Source organism: Pan troglodytes, chromosome 16 (genome assembly GCF_028858775.2).
Source record: "Pan troglodytes isolate AG18354 chromosome 16, NHGRI_mPanTro3-v2.0_pri, whole genome shotgun sequence".
NCBI classification, from domain to species: Eukaryota; Metazoa; Chordata; class Mammalia; order Primates; family Hominidae; genus Pan; species Pan troglodytes.
The window spans coordinates 79,126,870-79,150,218 of record NC_072414.2 but is presented as its reverse complement, the minus strand read 5'-3'; the positions used below and the strand labels follow the sequence as shown (position 1 = coordinate 79,150,218).

The window sequence follows — 23,349 nt, the reverse complement described above, 5'->3', positions numbered from 1 at the left end:
GAGAAAACACCAGTGACTACTAAAGTGGATTGTGCTTTTTGCCTATGGCCCGTTACCATGGGCAACCAACACTCTGTAGAGGACTTGTGTATTGCAGAGAGTGCTAACATCTCTTTAAAAAACAGTTTAGTGCAAACATTTAGGATGTGTGGCCTGGCTTTACCATTCACTCCTTGTGTAATTTTGAACAAGTCACTTCATTTCATTTCTCCAGGATGACATGTATCATCAACTACCAGGAGGTTTGAGCAATGTAATATATAAAAGAATTCTATACATTTTAAAGCTCTAAGTATAGGCTATTTTTGATACTATCATTTAGATCGTACCTAAGTTAAGAAAAAATAAATTCATTATCTCACAAATGAGCTTCTCTTCACTAACATCTGTTGACAGCCTCCTGAAGGCCAGGCACTCTGCTAGGCATTTGACACTTGTTTATTTTTACCGACAACACATGAGATAGTGTTATCTCCATGTTTAAATTGGGGAATCTTATGATCTGAGAGGAAACGTGAGTCACCCACGGTTACACAGTGATGGAGCTTAGATTGAACACAGGTTTCTCTGACCCTATAGCCTAAGCGTTGTTTGTTGGTTTGCTTGCTTTTAACATGAAAAGCATGTAATCCAGACATGGAAACAGTTGTCTCCTCCATTCTATCGCAAGCATCTTGTGATCTTTCTGGATTTGATCAGCAGCGCTTGAGAAAGCATCAGCTTGTTATTTCATTAGCTCAGAAGAGTAAAAACCACCACCCTGTGACAGTATTAAGGATAACGCTGCCATGATAATGCAGCCAAACGCGATCAAAAACAACTACATTATCAAAAAAATCACTTGTAACTACAAATTGTGACTAATTAGACTTTGAATATAAAATCAAACGAAAATGCATGAAGGCTCAATTTTCCAGACAGCTGACAGTCTGACCCTTTTAGGAATGTGAATGAAAATTATTTTTTAATTCACATGCCTAATCATTTTCCATCATTTTGAGGTAATTGGCTTTGTCTATGAGGGGGTGTTGTGGGGTGCTACTCTCTGCTCCATGGCTAGTTACAGCTGGCACGTTTAACCACAGGGAGCTTTGGAGGCATGCTCTATGCTAGCTTGGGGATTCCCCCATCTCAGAATCATCAGAGGGAGAAGTTCACAGTCCCATTTGTTTGTGTATGTTTATTTCTTTTTCTGATAAACAGAACTGTTTGGTTTCATTAGTGAGTCTTTTGAGAGTTGCTCCTCTCACCATGCAACTTTGTCCCTCCATGTATAGGCAAGACAGAAAGCAGGATCTGTTCCTTCTCTTGTCTCCACTAGGGACAACACTCTTTTCCTGGCTGTGTGTGAGGACGGTCTATCTCTTGTTTAGTCTGTTCCTCAGTTCTTCAGGAACCAAGAAGGGGCCAGGACATAGGTTATCCTTGCTCATAATGCCAACGAGAATTGGAAGCATCATTCTATGCTCTATGCCCAAGAGTATAATTGCAAGGGACTGTGAAACTATGGTTTGTGGTTTCTCTTTAATCCAAACACTCTTTCTCAATACATCTTTTATAGGGACACCAAGCTGGAGCCATCTGCTTGGCCCCTTTTTCCTGGTCTCTCAGGTCCTGGGGTAATTCTGAAGAGTGATGTGACTGCAAAACATGTATGGTTGTTTTCTGCTGGTATCAATTGATTTTTCTAGAATAACTTTGATGTATTCTTTGAGGTCAAGATCACCTTGCCTCCACTGCCACCACTGCCACCAGGGCCATAGAAAGGAATGAAATGGATAAACAGTTCCAAAAGCACAATTCTGTCACAGCTGGGTTTCCAACCTGATATCAGGAACACTTTTGGCCTGGGGCAAGGTGTTGGGGACTGCTAGGTGTCCTCCTTGTCTTTTACCCTTGGTTCTCAGATGATTCATTGCAGTAACTGTTTTGGGCAGTGTGGTCATTATATGATATTGAGTCTTCTGTTGAAGAGCATGAGTTGTCTTTCCACTTGTGTCCTCTTCAATTTCTTTCATCAATGTTTTCTGGTTTTCCTTGCGAAGATCTTTCCCCTCCTCAGTGAAATTTATTCCTAGGTATTTTTGTAGCCACTAGAAATGGGAATAACTCCTTGATTTCTTTTTCAAGTGTTTTATTACTGATGTATAGAAATGCTACTGATTTCATGCATTGATTTTGTATCCTGCATCTTTACTGAATTTATCAGCTCGAAGAGTTTTTTGGTGGAGTCTTTTAATCTTTCTGAATATAAGAGCATGTCATCTGCAAAGAGGCACAATTTGACTTCCTCTTTTCTCATGTGGATGCCTTTTATTTCTTTATCTTGCCTGATTGCTCTGGCAAGGACTTCCAGTACTACAATTAATGAGAGAAAGGCACAGCGAGTTTTCATATGCCCCTGCCTTCCCACGTGCATGGCTTCCCCCATAATCAACATCCCTCCCCAGAATAATACATTATTACAATTAATTAATCTACACTGACACATCATTATCATCCAAAGTACATAGTTTACATTAGGGTTCACTCTTGGTGTTTTACATTCTGCAGGATAGGACAAATACGTAATGATATGTGTCTAGCATTATAGTGTCATATAGAGCTTAATATTTTTTTGAATTTGACAATATATCTTTTTAACAATATATATTTCCCACACCAGTGCACATTAATCTAACTCAATTTTAAGCTATAGGAGTATACTCAACGATAATTTGTATTTATTTCCTCTATTTGGACATTTTGATTGATTTTGAATTTTTTGTGATTACAGACAAGGCTGCGGTCAGCATCCTTGTATAAATATTGCGGTGTGTATGTGTACATCTTTGTGAAAATACTTCTTGGACATATACCAAAGAGTGAAGTTGATAAATTAAGATTATTTAAATTTTAAAGGATATTGCCAAATTGCCCACCAAAACAGCTGTGTAAATTGATACTCCTATGAGCAGTGTACAAGATTATCCACATTCTCATACTCTTATCAAAACTTGATGTTATCAAACATCTATAATTTTTGACAACCTTGTGAGGAATAGTGTCTCACTAATGCTTTAGTTTTACTTTCCTGGTGATTAGTAATGTTGACTATATTTTTATAGCTTCTTGGCCATGGGATTTTTTTTAAATTTTCTTTGCTTATATCCTTTGTTTGTACTTCTATTCAGTCTTTCTGATTCTTGACACTTGCCTCAAGTGAACAATCATCTGATTGACCATAATCTCTAATTAACAGCATGGCAAAGGATATGGGATTTGAAGTCAGCCATATCTAGTTTCAAATCTGAGTCATGCCCCTCCTGAGGTCTGTAACTGCAGCAAATTATACTTATGCCTGTCTGCTTTCCTGTTGATCACATGGGGAAAATAATGCCTACCTTATAAGGTGGGTGTGTGTGTGTGCACATATGTGTTAAGATGAATATATATGTGAAATGGGCAATTGGTCATTTTGACCTACCCAATAGAGTTATCGAGTCTGCCCAGTTTTATATCACAATCTTGCCAGATTCCCAAATTTGTCTCTTCAGCTCTTGATTTAGTGTTTACCCTATACCCACAGCAATGGGGGCAGCTGACTCACATTTGTTAAATAAGTTTCAGGGCTGAAGCTTGATACAGTTGAATCCTGTATAATTATTCTTTCTCTGCTTGGATTCTGAACCTCGGGTCTGGTTGGTCCTCTGAAGTCACCACATCTGCATGCCACTTCCTTCTGTATGTACCCACCTCCATTGGGCTCTGCTGTGTGAATATAATGCTGTGCAATGGAGCTATCATCTTAGCCTGATGCCCCAGTCTCCCCCACTTCCATTGCTCTTTCTTAAGTCAAGACTCGACCTGGCATTTTTGGATTCACAAGCCCATGTTTTAACTACTGCTAAGAGCTCTACAAATATCATTCCTAGGTCTCTGACTCTGAAGAAGTTACTTAATCTCTCCGAATCTCAGCTTCCTTATTGTTTCATGGAAATAATAATACCAAATTTGCACTACTATTGCAGAGATTTGGAAGTGATAATATGCTTAGCACCATTACTTATTTCCCCATGCTCCTGTTTCACTTGCAAACAGTCACAAAAAATAGCTATTCCTGGTGTTTGTTTTATTATAGTTCTTTGTAACCGTCAATACACAATGGATCTTACTAAGATTCAATGGGCATTTGGCTGGCTTCCTTCTGAGAAATACAACCAGAGGTAAAATGTTAAAATGAGGATAAATAATTCCTATGAAAACTGAAGTAACGTTTGTCAATCATCACAGTGGTCTTAGATTGTGACTTTGGCTAAATGTGAAATGACCAATTCAAAATTCACAATTAGTTGTTGGAATTTGGGAATGAGATTTTATAGAGATTACTAATTTTCCAGAGAGACATATTCCTGGGCTAGATGAGAGATTTCCCGTTGGATTTTTGCATGCTCTTGCATCTTTGCCTTTAAAAAGGGCAGTGCCATGGGCTAGAGGAAGGGAGACTTGATATTAAAAAATTTAAGAAAACGATGCAGGCTCCAAGGAGGTGAGTGGAATGTGACAAATGAAAATTGTATATGATTTCCAGAAGCCAAGGGAGATTGGCACCATTGTTTCATAAAGGCATCAATGGCATCATATTTAATAGGAGGAAACGTGACTACCATGGCAGAACAGCTTTCCAGGAAAGATGTGAGAGATGGGGTGGGAGACTGGGCATGTCACTACAGAAAGGCAACCGATTCTCCTTTTACCTTTTACTCTGTGCTTTTCAGACAGGTGTGCCAGAGTAACAAAACTGATGCAGCTTAACACGCTCTTAAACAAATGGTCTGTTTGTTTATTTAGAAATCAGCATTGCCTTTTTTTTGCACTGAATTCGCCAGTTACCTGGATGGTTCCTTAACCAGGAATAAAATAGTAAAAGAGAGGTCCAGAAAAAGAATTAATTTTGAGGCATCTTATTTTAGAGAGTAAAGGCCTTCTTTTTTCACTCTGGCAAGATTCTTTTTTCCTGCATTAGTTTGACCTTGGACTCACAGGCTAGCTACATGTTTGTTGATGATGTGAGTTTACAAATATTTAAGTTAGGCCAGAGCCCCATCGGATCACTGCTCTTCAGTATTCACGTGTTTTCCGTTGTCTTCCTGTCTTGCTCTGAAGCTGTCCTAAAGAGAGATCTTGTTTTGTGTGTGTGCATGTGGTGTATGTGTTTTCTTAATTGCAGTTTCTTTGCAGCTGGAATCCAGCTTTTCCTTTCACTTGGTGAAAAGCATCCACAAATATGTTGTAGAGGATGTGCTAATTAATGGATGTCCAAACATCTGGGGAGAAACAAGCAAAGTTACAGTTAACACACCATAAACAAATACAGAAAGGGCGGACAGTTTGAGCACATGAAAGACTGCTTGGAGGAATGTATTGTGTATACTCTCTCTGCACCTGTTTATTAGCACAGTTTTGTTTGGAAGGGAAGACGATTTTGTCTTACTCTCTGAATGTTCTAACTTAATGCCTGATTCTATAAATGAAGAACTGCTCGTCTGTGCATGGAAAGTCTCTTAGGGAAGGGAGAAATGATTCTGCTGGCAATCTACAAGCAACCCAGGAGCTTTAGTGATGGAGTGCTTCTCTGTTTCTCACGTGCATGTTTATGCACACATATGGATTAAAATGTGGTTTCAACCTTCCTCTTTCAGCCAGCCTAAAATTATTCTTTCCCATTCCTCATTCTCTCTGATTTAATTAGCTCTCCATACCATGCACCAGCAGGTCTACAGAAGTAACAACTATAAAATATAATAAGAGCTAGCATGTTCTGTGCACCTGCTGAGTGCCAGACCATCTTCTAGGTACTTTATGTGCATGATTCCATTTACACCTCACAGAAGCCTTATGAGTAAGGTATAGTCATTCTTCACATTTTACAGAGGAGAAAACTAATGGATAGAGAGGTGAAGCAACTTGGTCAACATTCGATAGCTATTTATGGCATGGCTTCTATTCATAGTTTTTGTCCCAAGTTTTACTTCCTAATTGACAACTTGCTCTCCCTTTTATACAATGCATTTCCTGACTTTGGATTTTTTCACTTGTTTTGATCTGTTTTTGCTACTATTAGCTTTTCTATCCTGTGATCTATGTAGTTTTTGACTCTCAGGTTTCTCTCAAGCACTGCAGCTCATAGTTACCATACTGTTTCTCCCCATCGTGGGATGGCTCTGCCATTTATCTGTGCTTGTGGACTTCACAATGAAGACGAACTCCAACCCTTGAGCCTATATCCCTCCAAATCTCTGTTTTCTAGAAGGAAGGAGGACTCCTGTCTATTATGTTTTTGTGTAACCCGTTTTAGTAATTGTAAAGCTGAGTTTACCAAGGGTGTACATGTTCAAGCACCATTGACTCCCAAAATATTATTTCAGAGATAACCTAAGGGAATATAAGATACTTTCAGGAGCTTACATTTTTAATTATCCTTTACTGCCTCCATTATAGCATTCAAATACCTCAACGTGCCTATAAGACTGGCTGACCTGGTTCCGGTTCATAGTTCCAGCATCATTGCACACCTTCTCCATCAACCCTAGTATCTGGTTTCTAGCTTTCTTTGTTGCTGGCAGTTTCCCAGATCTTCCTCTCTGTCTCCTCCTCCTCCCCCTCTATAGATCCTCTACATGTGAGTGTACTCCTGGGCATATTCTGTGCTCTCAATCCATCTGGTCCTATGACTTAATTTTTTTTTTTAGCAACTCCTAAGTGTATTTATCTAGTCCTGATCTTGCCCTTGAAACCAAATCGGTATATCCAACTGCTTACTTCATTCCCCCAGCCCCACACTGGGTAGTCTAAAACCATTGAGTTTGGCACAGAATTATTCAATAGAGATTGTTAGAAAGGCTTCCATTCAGTGCAAGTTATGTTGGAGAATCTATGTGTCTAGCATGGGACTGCACCTTGAAAAGAAGAGGTTCCATTTATCTCACCAAAAGGCACCCGTGTTCTAATGAGTTGTGTACTCACGGACCTGATAGTCCACTAAGGGACACCATATTTTAATAAGAACAAACTCAAATTAGCTTGGAGTCTCTCTTGCATTTTAAAGAATGCTCCCTGAGGGCAGAGTCCTTATTGGGAATGCTATTGTAAATGGCATTTTTTTTTTAATTTTCAAATTCTGATTGTTCATTGCTGATATAAAGAAAAGCAATTGACATTTGTATATTAACCATGGGTCCTGCAACACTGCAACACTCTCTCATTAGTTCCAGGAATTGTTTTGTTGATTATTTGGGATTCTCTATGTAGATAATCATATAGTCTGTAAATAGAGAGTTTTATTATTTTTCTTTTCAAATTGCATTCCTTTTATTGTTTTAATCATATTGTACCAGCTAGAACTTCCAGTACAATACTGAATAGGCTAGTGAGAGAGGACATCCTTATTCCTGATACTGAGGAGAAAGTGTCCAGTAGCTCAGAACAGTGTCTACCACACAGGAGGTGCTGAGTAAAATCTGGAGAATAAATAATAGAACAAATATCTCTTCAAACAGAACAAATATCTGTTCAAATAGAACAAATATCTCTTGTTTCAAAATCTATTGCTCTGCTTTAGTTAAATCCAGTAAGCAATGGTACTAGTTAGTTAGATGTTAAAAATTGGGAGGAAAAATATAACCCAGAATTTATTCATTTAAGAAACTTGGTGCACATAATCATAATAGCTAAATTTATTGAACTCTTACTATGTGGTAGACACATTTAAGTTTAATTCTCATATAAACTTCATAAGGAAGACACTAGTGTTCTCTATTTTATGGATGGAAACAAACATGTAGTCTATGTAATGAGCAAGATCACTTGGCTAACATAGAGTTAAGCAGAGCAGGAATGCTTCATTGCATATCTGAAGAAAGAAGTGGGAGACTAGGAAGACTCAGAACTACAGTGGCTAACAGGGAGTCCCATGAGTTGGGTTGAAATAAGGCTCACAGCAGATATTGATTCATGTAGTTCCACGACAGCATTCATCACCCTTTAAAAGAACAACTGCAGCCAGGTGCGATGGCTCATGCCTGTAATCCCAGCCCTTTGGGAGGCCAAGGCTGGCGGATCACAAGGTCAAGTGTTTGAGACCAGCCTGACCAACATGGTGAAACCCCGTCTCTACTAAAAACACAAAAATTAGGTGAGCATGGTGTCGGCACCTGTAATCCCAGCTACTCAGGAGGCTGAGGCAGGAGAATCGCTTGAACCCAGGAGATGGAGGTTGCAGTGAGCCGAGATCCCGCCAGTGCACACCAGCCTGGGCAACAGAGCGAGACTCCATCTCAAAAACAAAGAAACAAAAAACTGCATAATGTATTATGCGATTGGTATATATTTTATAACATAAAGGGTCAATAGGCATATGTTGGGTCTAACGGAGCAATTTGAGGTGTATAGGTACCCCACCTCTTTCCTCTTTACCTGTATGGTGTGGGCTTTGGCCATATCACACATCACATCTTGTTCTACCTTTACTCATGCATCTTCCACTTTTCATATTGACCTTGTCCATATGAAAGTGGTGGACCTTGTCCACCCGACGTCTTGGAAAACACACAGTAAATGTATATTGAATTGGACTGATAATCTAACAATTCTAACATTGACTTGTCTCATTCAGGAAGCATGATGGTATAATATTATGATGTCACGGGGTACTTGGTCTACATTTTTGAACAATTTTACAGTAATGTACATACCATTTTAAAGTAATGCAAATAATGTATAGACAAAAATGAACAACAACAACAACAGAAAAAAAAAAACAGGAAAAATCTCCACAATAAAAAGTTGGGTAACCTGAGTTAAGGTTCTTGTCTTCATAATTTTGTTTCACTGGGAGGAAGACTGTTTGCATATCCTTGTCCTTGTTTTCAAAATAAAAGTCCCATCTTTGGGGATCTGAAAAGTCTCCTTCTGTTACTCACTTTCTAAAATATACCTGTCAAGCCTACCCTATAAGAACCTTAAAATGTTGCCCACAGCCATTTTCTTCTCTGCAAACCAAAACCATGTAATAAGATGTGTTTGACAGAGAATTAAAATGACATGCGACCTATTTATCCAAAGACCACAGGAAGCAGTAGTTGAGGAACAGTGTTGAGAGGTGTTTCTTTTCCATAAAGCTGTTATATAATTACATAACAACGATGATAAGAAAGAAATGTAATCCATTTGAACTGACTGTATTTTATTTTTTAAATATAAACTTATCTTAGAACAGTTCAGATATTTACAGAATTATTGTGAAGATAGTACAGAGAGTTCTTGTATACCCCGAAACTCAATTTCCTCTTTATTAATATTTTACATTTGTCACAATGAATAAAGTAATAACAATAAATTCTTACTAACTGAAGTTCATACTTTATTCAGATTTCCTCAGATTTTTTCTTTGATGTCCTTTCTCTGTTCCATGATCCGATCCATAACACCACATTACGTCTAATAGCCATTTTGGTTTCAGCTCTTCTTGAGTGTGATGCTTTCTCAGATGTTGCTTGTTTTTAGTGACCTTGAAAGCTTTGAAGGTTATTGGTCTGAGATTCTGTAGAATGTCTTTGAATTGAAAATTGTCTCTGATATATGCTTTTACTTACTTATTTATTTGTTTGTTTGTTTATTATGTTTTATAATTAGACCACTCCAGTAATGTGGTTTTGGGAGGAAGACCACAGAGGCAAGTGTCATTTTCATCACATCATATCTAGGATGTATATTATTTATACAACTTATCACTTTTGTTGTTAACCTTGATCCCCAGACTTGACTTAGTGTTTGTCAGTTTTCTCTTCTGTCTTTATTCTTATATTCTATACTGTACCTTTTGGATGAAAGTCACTATACCTTACATAATATGTATGTAACTCCCCATTCCTTAAATGTTGGAGGGGTATAGTGACTTTGGAATTCTTTTGCAGATGAGATTTTTTTAATTCTCACAATGTATTAAGTTGTTTATTTACAACAGTATGAGCTCATGAATATTTATTTTATACTTCGGGTTATAATAATTGAATTTTATTTTGCTACTCAAATTGTCGCTGTTGTGGTCATTTGAAGCTTTTTCAGTTGACTCTTGTATTCTTTTGACATCTGATCATTGTGGAGTTCTTCTGTTTGTTTTGTTTTTAGAACTTTATTATTACCTGGCACTACAACAGATAATAATTCTGACATATAATCAGAATTATACAGTATTAGCTATTTCAGACTAGTTTATTTTATTTAGCAATGTGGAATAAGATTCATTTGTGTCTCCTCATGGTTTAGTAGTTCACTTATTTTTATCACTGAATACTAGTTTGTTTTGGTATGTACCATTTATTTAGATTTTCTCTTATTTTTTATCTGTATTTTGTACTTGCCAGCATATAGGTTCTGTACATATTTAGTTAGATATTTAGATGTAGGTACTGGGAATGCTATTGTAAATGACATTTTTTTTTTAATTTTCCAATTCTGATTGTTCATTGCTGATATAAAGAAAAGCAATTGACATTTGTATATTAACCATGGGTCCTGCAACACTGCAACACTGTCTCATTAGTTCCAGGAATTGTTTTGTTGATTATTCGGGGTTCTCTACATAATCATATAATCTGTAAATAGAGAGTTTTATTATTTTTCTTTTCAAATTGCATTCCTTTTATTTTTTTTTCAATCATGTTGTATCAGCTAGAACTTCCAGCACAATACTGAATAGGCTGGTGAGAGAGGACATCCTTATTCCTGATACTGAGGAGAAAGTGTCTAGTGTCTCACCATTAAGTATAATGTTAGTTCTATGGGTTTTGTTGTAGATATGTTTTTTATCAAACTGGGGAAGTTCTCCTCTATTCCTGGTTTGCCCATGGTTTTTACCATGTGTGAGTAGTAGAGTTTGTCAAATTCTCTTTCTGCATCCATTGACATGATCGGTGTTTTTCTTCCTCAGTCTGTTGATGAGGATTACATTAATTGATTTTCTGCTGCTGAACCAGCCTTGCATAACTGACCCAGAATAAATCTCACATCATTGTGGCATATAATTTTTCTCATAGATTGTTGAATTTAATTTCTTAATGTTTTGCTTAAAATTTTTGCATCCATATTAATGAAGAATATTGGGCTTTGATTTCCTTTTTGTGAGTCTTTACCTAGTTTTGGTATTAGAGTAATGTTGGTCTTATAGAATAAGTTAGGAAGTTTTCTCTCATCTGTTTTCTGTGAGAGACTGTGAAGAATTGGTATAATTTCTTCCTCTTATAGTCCATGTAATTTAGCAGTGAAATCATGTGGACCTGGTGATTTCTATTTTGGAAGGTTGTTAATTGATTCTATTTGTTTAGACACATGAGTGGTCAGGTAACTTACTTCTCTTTGTGTAAATTTGTACTGTTTGTGTCCTTCAGAAAGTTAATCTATTTCATGTAAGTTATCAAATTTGTTTTTATGTGTGTTTACATGTTCATAGCATTTCTTTATGTTCTTTTAATGCCCATGGGACCAATATTCATGATCTCTCTTTCACTTATAATATTGGTAATTATTCTTGTTTATTGGCTAGGCTGGTGAGAAGTATATCAGTTTTATTGCTCTCTTCAAATAACCCCATTTTGGTTTATTGATTTTCTTCATCGATGTCCTGCCTTCAATTTATCTGATTATTGTTGTTAATTATATTATTCTTTTTCTTCTGTTTTCTTTAGTTAAAAATGTTCGATTTCTTTTATTTTCTAAGCTGAAAAATTATCAATGTTAGATCATTTTTCTTTTCTCATATATGTATTTCATGATACATATCTTCCTGTAGATATTGTTTTTGCTGCATTCAACAACTTGTATAAGTTGTATCTTCATTTCTATTAGTTGAAAACATCTGCATATTTCTCTTAAGACTTCTTTTTGATTATACGTTATTAAGAAATCTGTGTTTAATTTTTCAACTATCTTTATTGATTTCTGGTTTAATTTTATTGGGAGTTTGAGGACATGTTTTGTTAAATTTCTAATTTTTTAAATTTGTTGTGGTTTGTTTTATGACACAGAATGTGATATATCTTGGTGACAGATCCATATCAGCTTGAGAAAGTATGTATTTTGCTATCTCTGGATGGAGTAATCTATAAGTGTAGATTAGATCAAGTTGGTTGATACTATTATTCAATATTTTTCTGATTCTCTGCCTGCTTGAGATATCAGTTATTCAAAGGGCAGTACTGCAGCCTCCAACTATAATAGTAGATATATTTATTTCAAGTTGCAGTTATACCATTTTTTTGTTTTATGTATTTTGGCTCTATTGTTAGGTACACATACTTTTAGCATTGTTATTTTTGCTCAGTTTACTTCTTTATCATTATTTAATGTCTTTTATTTCTAATAATTGTTCTTTCTTTGCAAAATCCCTTTTGTCTGAAATTAATATAGCAATTTCAACTTTATTTTGGTTAGTGTTACCATGGTATATATTTCTCCATCTCTTTAATTTTAATCTATCAGAATCTTTTTATATTTAAAATTAGTTATTTGTATACAAAATATATTTGGCTCTTATTTTTCTATTTACTCTTACAATCTCCATCTTTGAATTGGTGCATTTAGACCATCGATTTTTTAAGTAATTACTGATATACTTGGAGTAATATAAGCTGTGATTTAAACCCTTTTTTGTTCTTATCACCAGTGAAATATTTTTTTTTTTTTACTTTCTGGTTTTAATTGAGCATTTTATACGATTCAATTTTATCTCCTCTCTTACTGTATTCATTACGCTTCTTTAAAAAATCTGTTTAAACACTGAACTATAGTTTACAATATACATTCTAACTAATTTAAGCCCACATTTAAATTACAAAATTCAATTTCACCTATAGTTCAGGTAACTAAAACAGAATATTCCTAATTCCTTCCTCTAATTTCTTATGTCATTACTGTCATTTTTTGACTTATTAACACTGTTACTATTATTACTTTAAATAAATAGTAATTTTATATATATTATTTATTTATTTCTGAGATGGAGTTTTGCTCTTGTTGCCCAGGCTGGATTGCAATGGTGTGATCTCAGCTCATCACAACCTCTGCTTCCTGAGTTCAAACGATTCTCCTGCCTCAGCCTCCCAAGTAGCTGGGATTACAGGCATGCGCCACCATACCTGGCTAATTTTGCATTTTTAGTAGAGACATAGTTTCTCCATGTTGGTCAGGCTGGTCTTGAACTCTCAAACTCAGGTGATCCTCCTGCCTCAGCCTCCCAAAGTGCTGGGATTACAAGCGTGAGCCACCGCACCCAGCCTCTTATTTATTACTTCTCTGATACTATTTCATTTTAAAATGTGGATCCAAGTTTCTTGCCATTTGCTACGCTACCTGCCTAAAGAAAATGTTTAATACAGCTTGCAGGGCAGAGCTGCTGGCAATGAATTCCCTCAGTGTTTTTCTTTGTTTGATAATGTCTTTATTTCTCCTTTGCACTTGAAAGATAATTTCACTGGATATTGAAATCTAGTTTGATAGTTATTTTTTCCTTTCAATACCTTACATTGTTTTTACTCCAGTCTCTTCTTGCTTGCCTGGTTTCTCTTGAGAAAGTATGCTGTAATCCTTATCTATGCTCCCTAAAGGTAATGTGTCTCCCCTCAACCACCCAACGACCATCCTTTTCCCCTGGCTACTTTAAAGATATTCTCTTTTCTTTTGTTTGTCTGAAGTTTAAATAAGATATGTATAAATGTATTTCCTTTGGTATTCATTCTATTTGGTGTTCTCTCATCTTCTTGGGTCTGTGATTTAGTGGCTGTTATTAATTTTGGAAAATTCTCCACCAGTGTTACTGTATACGTTGTTTGTACTCTATTCTCTCTTTGTTCTGGTATTGCACTTATGTGTGTCACATGTTTTGAAATTATTGTACAGTCATTGAATGGTCTGTCCTTTTTTAAAACTGTTTTTTCTCTTTCTATTTCAGTTTGTGAAGCTCCTACTGATCTATCATCAAACTCACTGATTCTTCACTAAACTGTGACCAGTTTACCAATGAGCTCATTATAAACATTATTTATTTCTATTACAGTATTTTTCATGTCTACTTCTTTCTTTCATTTTATTCTCAGAGTTTCCATCTCTCTTCATAGTTTATCTATTTGTTTTCTCAAGCACTCTACTTTTCCCATGAGAACCATTACCATATCAATTATAATTATCTTACATTTTCTATAATTCCAGCATCTTTGTCATATCAACTGGTTCTGATGTACCAACCTCTTCAAACTGTGTTTTCTTGTTTGTTTTTGCCTTTCAGCATCCCCTGTAATATTTTATTGGAAGCTTGATATGATATTGGTCATAGGAATTGAGATATATAAGCCCTTAGTATAAGGTTTTATGTTAATTTGACTAGGAGTTTAGGTTTTGTTTGATGCTTATTGTCATTATAGGTACCAGAGGCTTTAAATTCTCCAGTGTCCTTGATTTGTCTTCTCTTTTCACATTGGCTTCCTCAGAGAGGGCCTGCATCTTGCAGTTTTTTCAGCTGTAATCTGTAAACCTATTCTCCATTTTGATGTGGTGTTAAGGCATAAAACAAGAGGAGTGTTCTACAAAATTCTAATTAAATCTAATTCTTTTACTGGCCTTGCTTCTCTGAACTGTGATCTTCAGAAGTATTTCTTCTTTTAGGGCCAACCTCTCCAACCTCCCACTTTTGGTGTGAAATACAGGCTAGAGGGGACTGGAGTTGGAGGAATGTTCTTTCCTTATTCCTTGGGACAAGGTTCTGGTAAATTCTTATTCCCTGGGTCTTTATTATAGAGAAGGCTCTGGGCATATTTCACAAGGATTACCCTTTAACTCCTCCTGCTAGTGCCAGGAAAGTATCTTTCTCTGGTCTTCAGCATGTGAAGATTCCTGGATGTTGCTGGAGGTAAATCCTACAGAAGTGTGGGAGCCTCCCTAGGACTATAGCCCCAGAATGAAGTACGAGCTTCATTCAAACTAGTACACACTCCCTCTCCAGCAATTCATCAAAATTATTATTTAAGTGTTTCTATCATTTTATATCCTTAGTGGTTTCTGCTCTACATAAACAGATTTCACCTGTAACTCTGAATTTATATGGTTCTTCAGATTTCAGGCTGGAGGTTAGGCTTGAAAACTCATTCCTGTGATGGGTATAAGAAAAGTCATTAGTGTTTAACTTACTTAGATTTTTTTTGTTGTAAAATGGGATATGTCAGAGCTAAAATTAGAAGTCCCTGTTTGTTTGTTTGTTTTTGTTTTTAAGAGCCAAGGACCCTACATCCTGCCCTCTCTTATAGAGTGGTTAAGAGCGATGAGTGATGACTACAATTTTAAAGAAAACAATCAGAGACAATATATTTCTCACCTGAGCTGTGCCTGCCTTCTATACCTGTGGCTGGAGGGTCATACCAATAACTTTCCTTAACTTGGTTTTGCCCTGGAGATATTTCTTTTTAAAAAGATGCTCAAGCACACAAGAGAATGGGAGTCTTCATGGATTGGCTCTATTTAATGATATATAAAATAAATAAATTTTTCTCTACACTCACACAGAACCCTTCTGACGCCAAATGTCTGGTGGTTTTTCCCACACCAACCAATTCTCCAATGTTTGGTGGACAATTTAACTCAATTCTGACATTAAATGCACATAGTTTGTATAGACTCCACAGGCTAAGAGCTCAGTGCCACAAGACTTACCCCAAACTTCAGATGCCAGTTGAAAGTCTGGACCTCTCGTACTTATGACCCACCAGCTATAAGTCAGGAATATCCATGACTCCTTGGGTTCAGTAATTTGATAGAATGGCTCAAATAATTCAGGGAAATATTTACTTATATTTACCTGTTTATCATAAAAAGATACAACTCAGGATACATCTTTCCCAAATGGAAAAGATGCACAGTGCAAGGTATAGGGACAATGTGGAGCTTCCACATGCTCTCTCCAAGCATGTTGCCCTTCCAGCACCTCCATGTGTTTGGCCACCCAGAAGCTCTCTGAATCCTTTCCATTACAGTTTTGATGGAGGCTTCATTACATAAGAATTATTGATTAAATAATTGGCTATAGTTTTGGGGAGGAGCCAAGATGGCCGAATAGGAACAGCTCTGGTCTACAGCTCCGGTCTACAGCTCCCAGCATGAGCGACGCAGAAGACAGGTGATTTCTGCATTTCCATATGAGGTACCGGGTTCATCTCACTAGGGAGTGCCAGACAGTGGGCGCAGGTCAGTGGGTGCGTGCACCGTGTGCCAGCCGAAGCAGGGCGAGGCATTGCCTCACTCGGGAAATGCAAGGGGTCAGGGAGTTCCCTTTCCTAGTCAAAGAAAGGGGTGACAGACAGCACCTGGAAAATCGGGTCACTCCCACCCAAATACTGCACTTTTCCGACAGGCTTAAAAAACAACACACCAGGAGATTTTATCCTGCACCTGGCTCAGAGGGTCCTACGCCCACGGAGTCTCACTGATTGCTAGCACAGCAGTCTGAGATCAAACTGCAACAACACAGCAGTGAGGCTGGGGAGGGGCGCCTGCCATTGCCCAGGCTTGCTTAGGTAAACAAAGCAGCCAGGAAGCTCGAACTGGGTGAAGCCCACCACAGCTCAAGGAGGCCTGCCTGCCTCTGTAGGCTCCACCTCTGGGGGCAGGGCACAGACAGACAAAAAGACAGCAGTAACCTCTCCAGACTTAAATGTCCCAGTCCGACAGCTTTGAAGAGAGCAGTGGTTCTCCCAGCATGCAGCTGGAGATCTGAGAACGGGCAGACTGCCTTCTCAAGTGGGTCCCTGACCCCCGAGCAGCCTAATCGGGAGGCACCCCCCCCCCCCAGCAGGGGCAGACTGACACCTCACAAGGCCAGGTACTCCAACAGACCTGCAGCTGAGGGTCCTGACTGTTAGAAGGAAAACTAACAAACAGAATGGACATCCACACCAAAAACCCATCGGTACGTCACAATCATCAAAGACCAAAAGTAGATAAAACCACAAAGATGGGGAAAAAACAGAGCAGAAAAACTGGAAACTCTAAAAAGCAGAGCACCTCTCCTCCTCCAAAGGAACACAGTTCCTCACCAGCAATGAAGCAAAGCTGGATGGAGAATGACTTTGAAGAGCTGAGAGAAGAAGGCTTCAGATGATCAAATTACTCTGAGCTACGGGAGGAAATTCAAACCAAAGGCAAAGAAGTTGAAAACTTTGAAAAAAATTTAGAATAATGTATAACTAGAATAACCAATACAGACAAGTGCTTAAAGGAGCTGATGGAGCTGAAAACCAAGGCTCGAGAACTACGTGAAGAATGCAGAAGCCTCAGGAGCCGATGCGATCAACTGGAAGAAAGGGTATCAGCGATGGAAGATGAAGTGAATGAAATTAAGCGAGCAGAGAAGTTTAGAGAAAAAAGAATAAAAAGAAATGAGCAAAGCCTCCAAGAAATATGGGACTATGTGAAAAGACCAAATCTATGTCTGATTGGTGTACCTGAAAGCGATGGGGAGAATGGAACCAAGTTGGAAAACACTCTGCAGGATAATATCCAGGAGAACTTCCCCAATCTAGCAAGGCAGGCCAACATTCAGATTCAGGAAATACAGAGAACGCCACAAAGATACTCCTCGAGAAGAGCAACTCCAAGACACATAATTGTCAGATTCACCAAAGTTGAAATGAAGGAAAAAATATTAAGGACAGCCAGAAAGAAAGGTCGGGTTACCCACAAAGGGAAGCCCATCAGACTAACAGCGGATCTCTCGGCAGAAACTCTACAAGCCAGAAGAGAGTGGGGGCCAATGTTCAACATTCTTAAAGAAAAGAATTTTCAACCCAGAATTTCATATCCAGCCAAACTAAGCTTCATAAGTGAAGGAGAAATAAAATACTTTACAGACAAGCAAATGCTGAGAGATTTTGTCACCACCAAGCCTGCCCTAAAAGAGCTCCTGAAGGAAGCACTAAACATGGAAAGGAACAACCCATACCAGCTGCTGCAAAATCATGCCAAAATGTAAAGACCATCGAGACTAGGAAGAAACTGCAGGAACTAACGAGCAAAATAACCAGCTAACATCATAATGACCCAAATTCACACATAACAATATTAACTTTAAATGTAAATGGACTAAATGCTCCAATTAAAAGACACAGACTGGCAAATTGGATAAAGAGTCAAGACCCATCAGTGTGCTGTATTCAGGAAACCCATCTCACGTGCAGAGACACACATAGGCTCAAAATAAAAGGATGGAGGAAGATCTACCAAGCAAATGGAAAACAAAAAAAGGCAGGGGTTGCAATCCTAGTCTCTGATAAAACAGACTTTAAACCAACAAAGATCAAAAGAGACAAAGAAGGCCATTACATAATGGTAAAGGGATCAATTCAACAAGAAGAGCTAACTATCCTAAATATATATGCACCCAATACAGGAGCACCCAGATTCATAAAGCAAGTCCGGAGTGACCTACAAAGAGACGTAGACTCCCACACATTAATAATGGGAGACTTTAACACCCCACTGTCAAAATTAGACAGATCAACGAGAGAAAGTCAACAAGGATACCCAGGAATTGAACTCAGCTCTGCACCAAGCAGACCTAATAGACATCTACAGAACTCTCCACCCCAAATCAACAGAATATACATTTTTTTCAGCACCACACCACACCTATTCCAAAATTGACCACATACTTGGAAGTAAAGCTGTCCTCAGCAAATGTAAAAGAACAGAAATTATAACAAACTGTCTGTCAGACCACAGTGCAATCAAACTAGAACTCAGCATTAAGAATCTCACTCAAAACTGCTCAACTACATGGAAACTGAACAACCTGCTCCTGAATGACTACTGGGTACATAACGAAATGAAGGCAGAAATAAAGATGTTCTTTGAAACCAACAAGAACAAAGACACAACATACCAGAATCTCTGGGATGCATTCAAAGCAGTGTGTACAGGGAAATTTATAGCACTAAATGCCCACAAGAGAAAGCAGGAAAGATCCAAAATTGACACCCCAACATCACAATTAAAAGAACTAGAAAAGCAAGAGCAAACACATTCAAAAGCTAGCAGAAGGCAAGAAATAACTAAGATCAGAGCAGAACTGAAGGAAATAGAGACACAAAAAACCCTTCAAAAAATCAATGAATCCAGGAACTGGTTTTTTGAAAGGATCAACAAAATTGATAGACCGCTAGCAAGACTAATAAAGAAAAAAAGAGAGAAGAATCAAATAGACACAATAAAAAATGATAAAGGGGATATCACCACCGACCCCACAGAAATACAAACTACCATCAGAGAATACTACAAACACCTCTACGCAAATAAACTAGAAAATCTAGAAGAAATGGATAAATTCCTGGACACATACACTCTCCCAAGACTAAACCAGGAAGAAGTTGAATCTCTGAATAGACCAATAACAGGACCTGAAATTGTGGCAATAATCAATAGCTTACCAACCAAAAAGAGTCCAGGACCAGATGGATTCACAGCCGAATTCTACCACAGGTACAAGGAGGAACTGGTACCATTCCTTCTGAAACTATACCAATCAATAGAAAAAGAGGGAATCCTCCCTAACTCATTTTATGAGGCCAACATCATCCTGATACCAAAGCCAGGCAGAGACACAACCAGAAATGAGAATTTCAGACCAATATCCTTGATGAACATGGATGCAAAAATCCTCAATAAAATACTGGCAAACGAAATCCAGCAGCACATCAAAAAGCTTATCCACCATGATCAAGTGGGCTTCATCCCTGGGATGCAAGGCTGGTTCAATATACACAAATCAATAAATGTAATCCAGCATATAAACAGAACCAAAGACAAAAACCACATGATTATCTCAATAGATGCAGAAAAGGCCTTTGACAAAATTCAACAACCCTTCATGCTAAAAACTCTCAATAAATTAGGTATTGATGGGATGTATCTCAAAATTATAAGAGCTATCTATGAAAAACCCACAGCCAATACCATACTGAATGGGCAAAAGCTGGAAGCATTCCCTTTGAAAACTGGCACAAGACAGGGATGCCCTCTCTCACCACTCCTATTCAACATAGTGTTGGAAGTTCTGGCCAGGGCAATTAGGCAGGAGAAGGAAATAAAGGGTATTCAATTAGGAAAAGAGGAAGTCAAATTGTCCCTGTTTGCAGATGACATGATTGTATATCTAGAAAACCCCATTGTCTCAGCCCAAAATCTACTTAAGCTGATAAGCAACTTCAGCAAAGTCTCAGGATACAAAATCAATGTACAAAAATCACAAGCATTCTTATACACCAACAACAGAAAAACAGCCAAATCATGAGTGAAATCGCATTCACAACTGCTTCAAAGAGAATAAAATACCTAGGAATCCAACTTACAAGGGATGTGAAGGACCTCTTCAAGGAGAACTACAAACCACTGCTCAAGGAAATAAAAGAGGATACAAACAAATGGAAGAACATTCCATGCTCATGGGTAGGAAGAATCAATGTCATGAAAATGGCCATACTGCCCAAGGTAATTTACAGATTCAATGCCATTCCCACCAAGCTACCAGTGACTTTCTTCACAGAATTGGAAAAAAGTACTTTAAAGTTCATATGGAACCAAAAGAGAGCCCGCATTGCCAAGTCAATCCTAAGCCAAAGAACAAAGCCAAAGAACAAAGCTGGAGGCATTACACTACCTGACTTCAAACTATACTAAAAGGCTACAGTAACCAAAACAGCATGGTACTGGTACCAAAACAGAGATATAGATCAATGGAACAGAACAGAGCCCTCAGAAATAACGCCGCATATCTACAACTATCTGACCTTTGACAAACCTGAGAAAAACAAGCAATGGGGAAAGGATTCCCTATTTAATAAATGGTGCTGGGAAAACTGGCTAACTATATGTAGAAAGCTGAAACTGGATCCCTTCCTTACACCTTATACAAAAATTAATTCAAGATGGATTAAAGACTTAAATGTTAGACCTAAAACCATAAAAACCCTAGAAGAAAACCTAGGCATTACCATTCAGGACATAGGCATGGGCAAGGACTTCATGTCTAAAACACCAAAAGCAATAGCAACAAAAGCCAAAATTGACAAATGGGATCTAATTAAACTAAAGAGCTTCTGCACAGCAAAAGAAACCACTGTCAGAGTGAACAGGCAACCTACAAAATGGGAGAAAATTTTCACAATCTACTCATCTGACAAAGGGCTAATATCCAGAATCTACAATGAACTCAAACAAATTTACAAGAAAAAAACAACCCCATCAAAAAGTGGGCGAAGGACATGAAGAGACACTTCTCAAAAGAAGACATTTATGCAGCCAAAAAACACATGAAAAAATGCTCACCATCACTGGCCATCAGAGAAATGCAAATCAAAACCATAATGAGATACCATCTCACAGCAGTTAGAATGGCAATCATTAAAAAGTCAGGAAACAACAGGTGCTGGAGAGGATATGGAGAAATAGGAACACTTTTACACTGTTGGTGGGACTGTAAACTAGTTCAACCATTGTGGAAGTCAGTGTGGCGATTCCTCAGGGATCTAGAACTAGAAATACCATTTGACCCAGCCATCCCATTACTGGGTATATACCCAAAGGACTATAAATCATGCTGCTATAAAGACACATGCACACGTATGTTTATTGCGGCATTATTCACAATAGCAAAGACTTGGAACCAACTCAAATGTCCAACAATGATTGATAGACTGGATTAAGAAAATGTGGCACATATACACCATGGAATACTATGCAGCCATAAAAAATGATGAGTTCATGTCCTTTGTAGGGACATGGATGAAATTGGAAATCATCATTCTCAGTAAACTATCGCAAGAACAAAAAACCAAACACCACATATTCTCACTCATAGGTGGGAATTGAACAGTGAGAACACATGGACACAGGAAGGGGAACATCACACTCTGGGGACTGTTGTGGGGTGGGGGGAGGTGGGAGGGATAGCATTGGGAGATATACCTAATGCCAGATGACGTGTTAGTGGGTGCAGCGCACCAGCATGGCACATGTATACATATGTAACTAACCTGCACATTGTGCACATGTACCCTAAAACTTAAAGTATAATAATAATAAAGAAAAAAAAAAGAAAAAAATAATTGGCTATTGGTGATTCAAGCTAATCTCCAGCCTGTCTTCCCCTTCCCAGAGGTCAAGGGTTAGGGCTGAAACTTCCAACCCTCTTGTCACATGGTTGTTTCCTCAAGCAACCAGTCCCATCCCCTAAGAGTCACCTCATTAGCATAAACTCAGGTGTGGTTGATTGGGACTTATTATGCATAGCAAAAAATGCCCCTCTCACCCCTATAGGGAAATTCCAAGGGTTTTATGAATTTTCTGCCAGGAACCAAGGACAGAAACAGAATATATATTTCTTCTATGACAGTATCATAGGATGTCTCTATTATATTTGTATATTTTCATTGTTTATTCAAAAGATGTTGTGAGCTGAATTATAGCAGAAAAATCTCTGCTCCACATTCTCATGTGACTGTCTCTATCTTTAGTGTGTTCAGATGCAGAATTTTAACCAACTTCATTTCCGCTCTCCAAGGGAACCCATGGATACCTGTCACTACAGCATGTTTCCTTAAGAATACCAAGTTCTTATTTCTTTATTTTCTTTTTTTCCTTTAGAGTGCCACATCATTGTTATTCCCCCAAGATCCTGGATTCCAGACAGCCCAGTGGAGCACCATAGAAAGAACTTTCAGGAAGCAGAGAATGGTTCAGGGATTCTGATTTTCCTGAACTTCCTCCTCCCTATCCACCTCCAATTAGGAAAAAAGAAGAAAAAAATGATTAAACGCGTCCAGAATGTTAAAAATCCAGTAGGGATTTTAAATGTTCACTATTACAGCACATACATTTATACACAAGGAGGTCTGAAGGCTTTCTGATTTCAATTAAGATTATTATCTCCTTTGAGTGATGGTTTCTCCTTTTTTCCCCCAAAATTCCCTTTGGCTGATCTATTTTAAAAGAGTATGAGCTAGGGATAACTAGGCTTATTTGTATTGAGTCTACTTTCCCCTCCAGGTCTCTTTGTCTTAAATTCTGAAGTCCCTTTTCCTATCCTGCTAAAGGTTAGCAGCTTGAAATCAAGGACATGAGTCATTGTTACTTTTCATGTGGAAGATAAGCTCTGTGGCTTTTATAGCAAAAAGTATATGCAATTCTAAAATTAAAGTGCAAGTCAGAAAGGCCATTGGGGCTGTGAAAAGTCCTTATCTAAATCAGAAGACCAAGGTCAAGTTTGTATCATGCCTA

At 37.9% G+C, this 23,349-nt stretch overlaps 1 long non-coding RNA gene across 1 annotated transcript in view; it reads left to right on the top strand.

Moving 5' to 3' along the window:
- LOC107968413 (uncharacterized) overlaps window positions 1-22,906 on the top strand; it is a 175,448-nt gene extending 152,542 nt beyond the window's left edge. The window contains exon 4 of the long non-coding RNA XR_001709560.2: window positions 22,717-22,906. This is a non-coding gene — a long non-coding RNA (uncharacterized LOC107968413). The remainder of the gene's footprint in view (window positions 1-22,716) is intronic.
- Window positions 22,907-23,349: the final 443 nt, after the last annotated feature.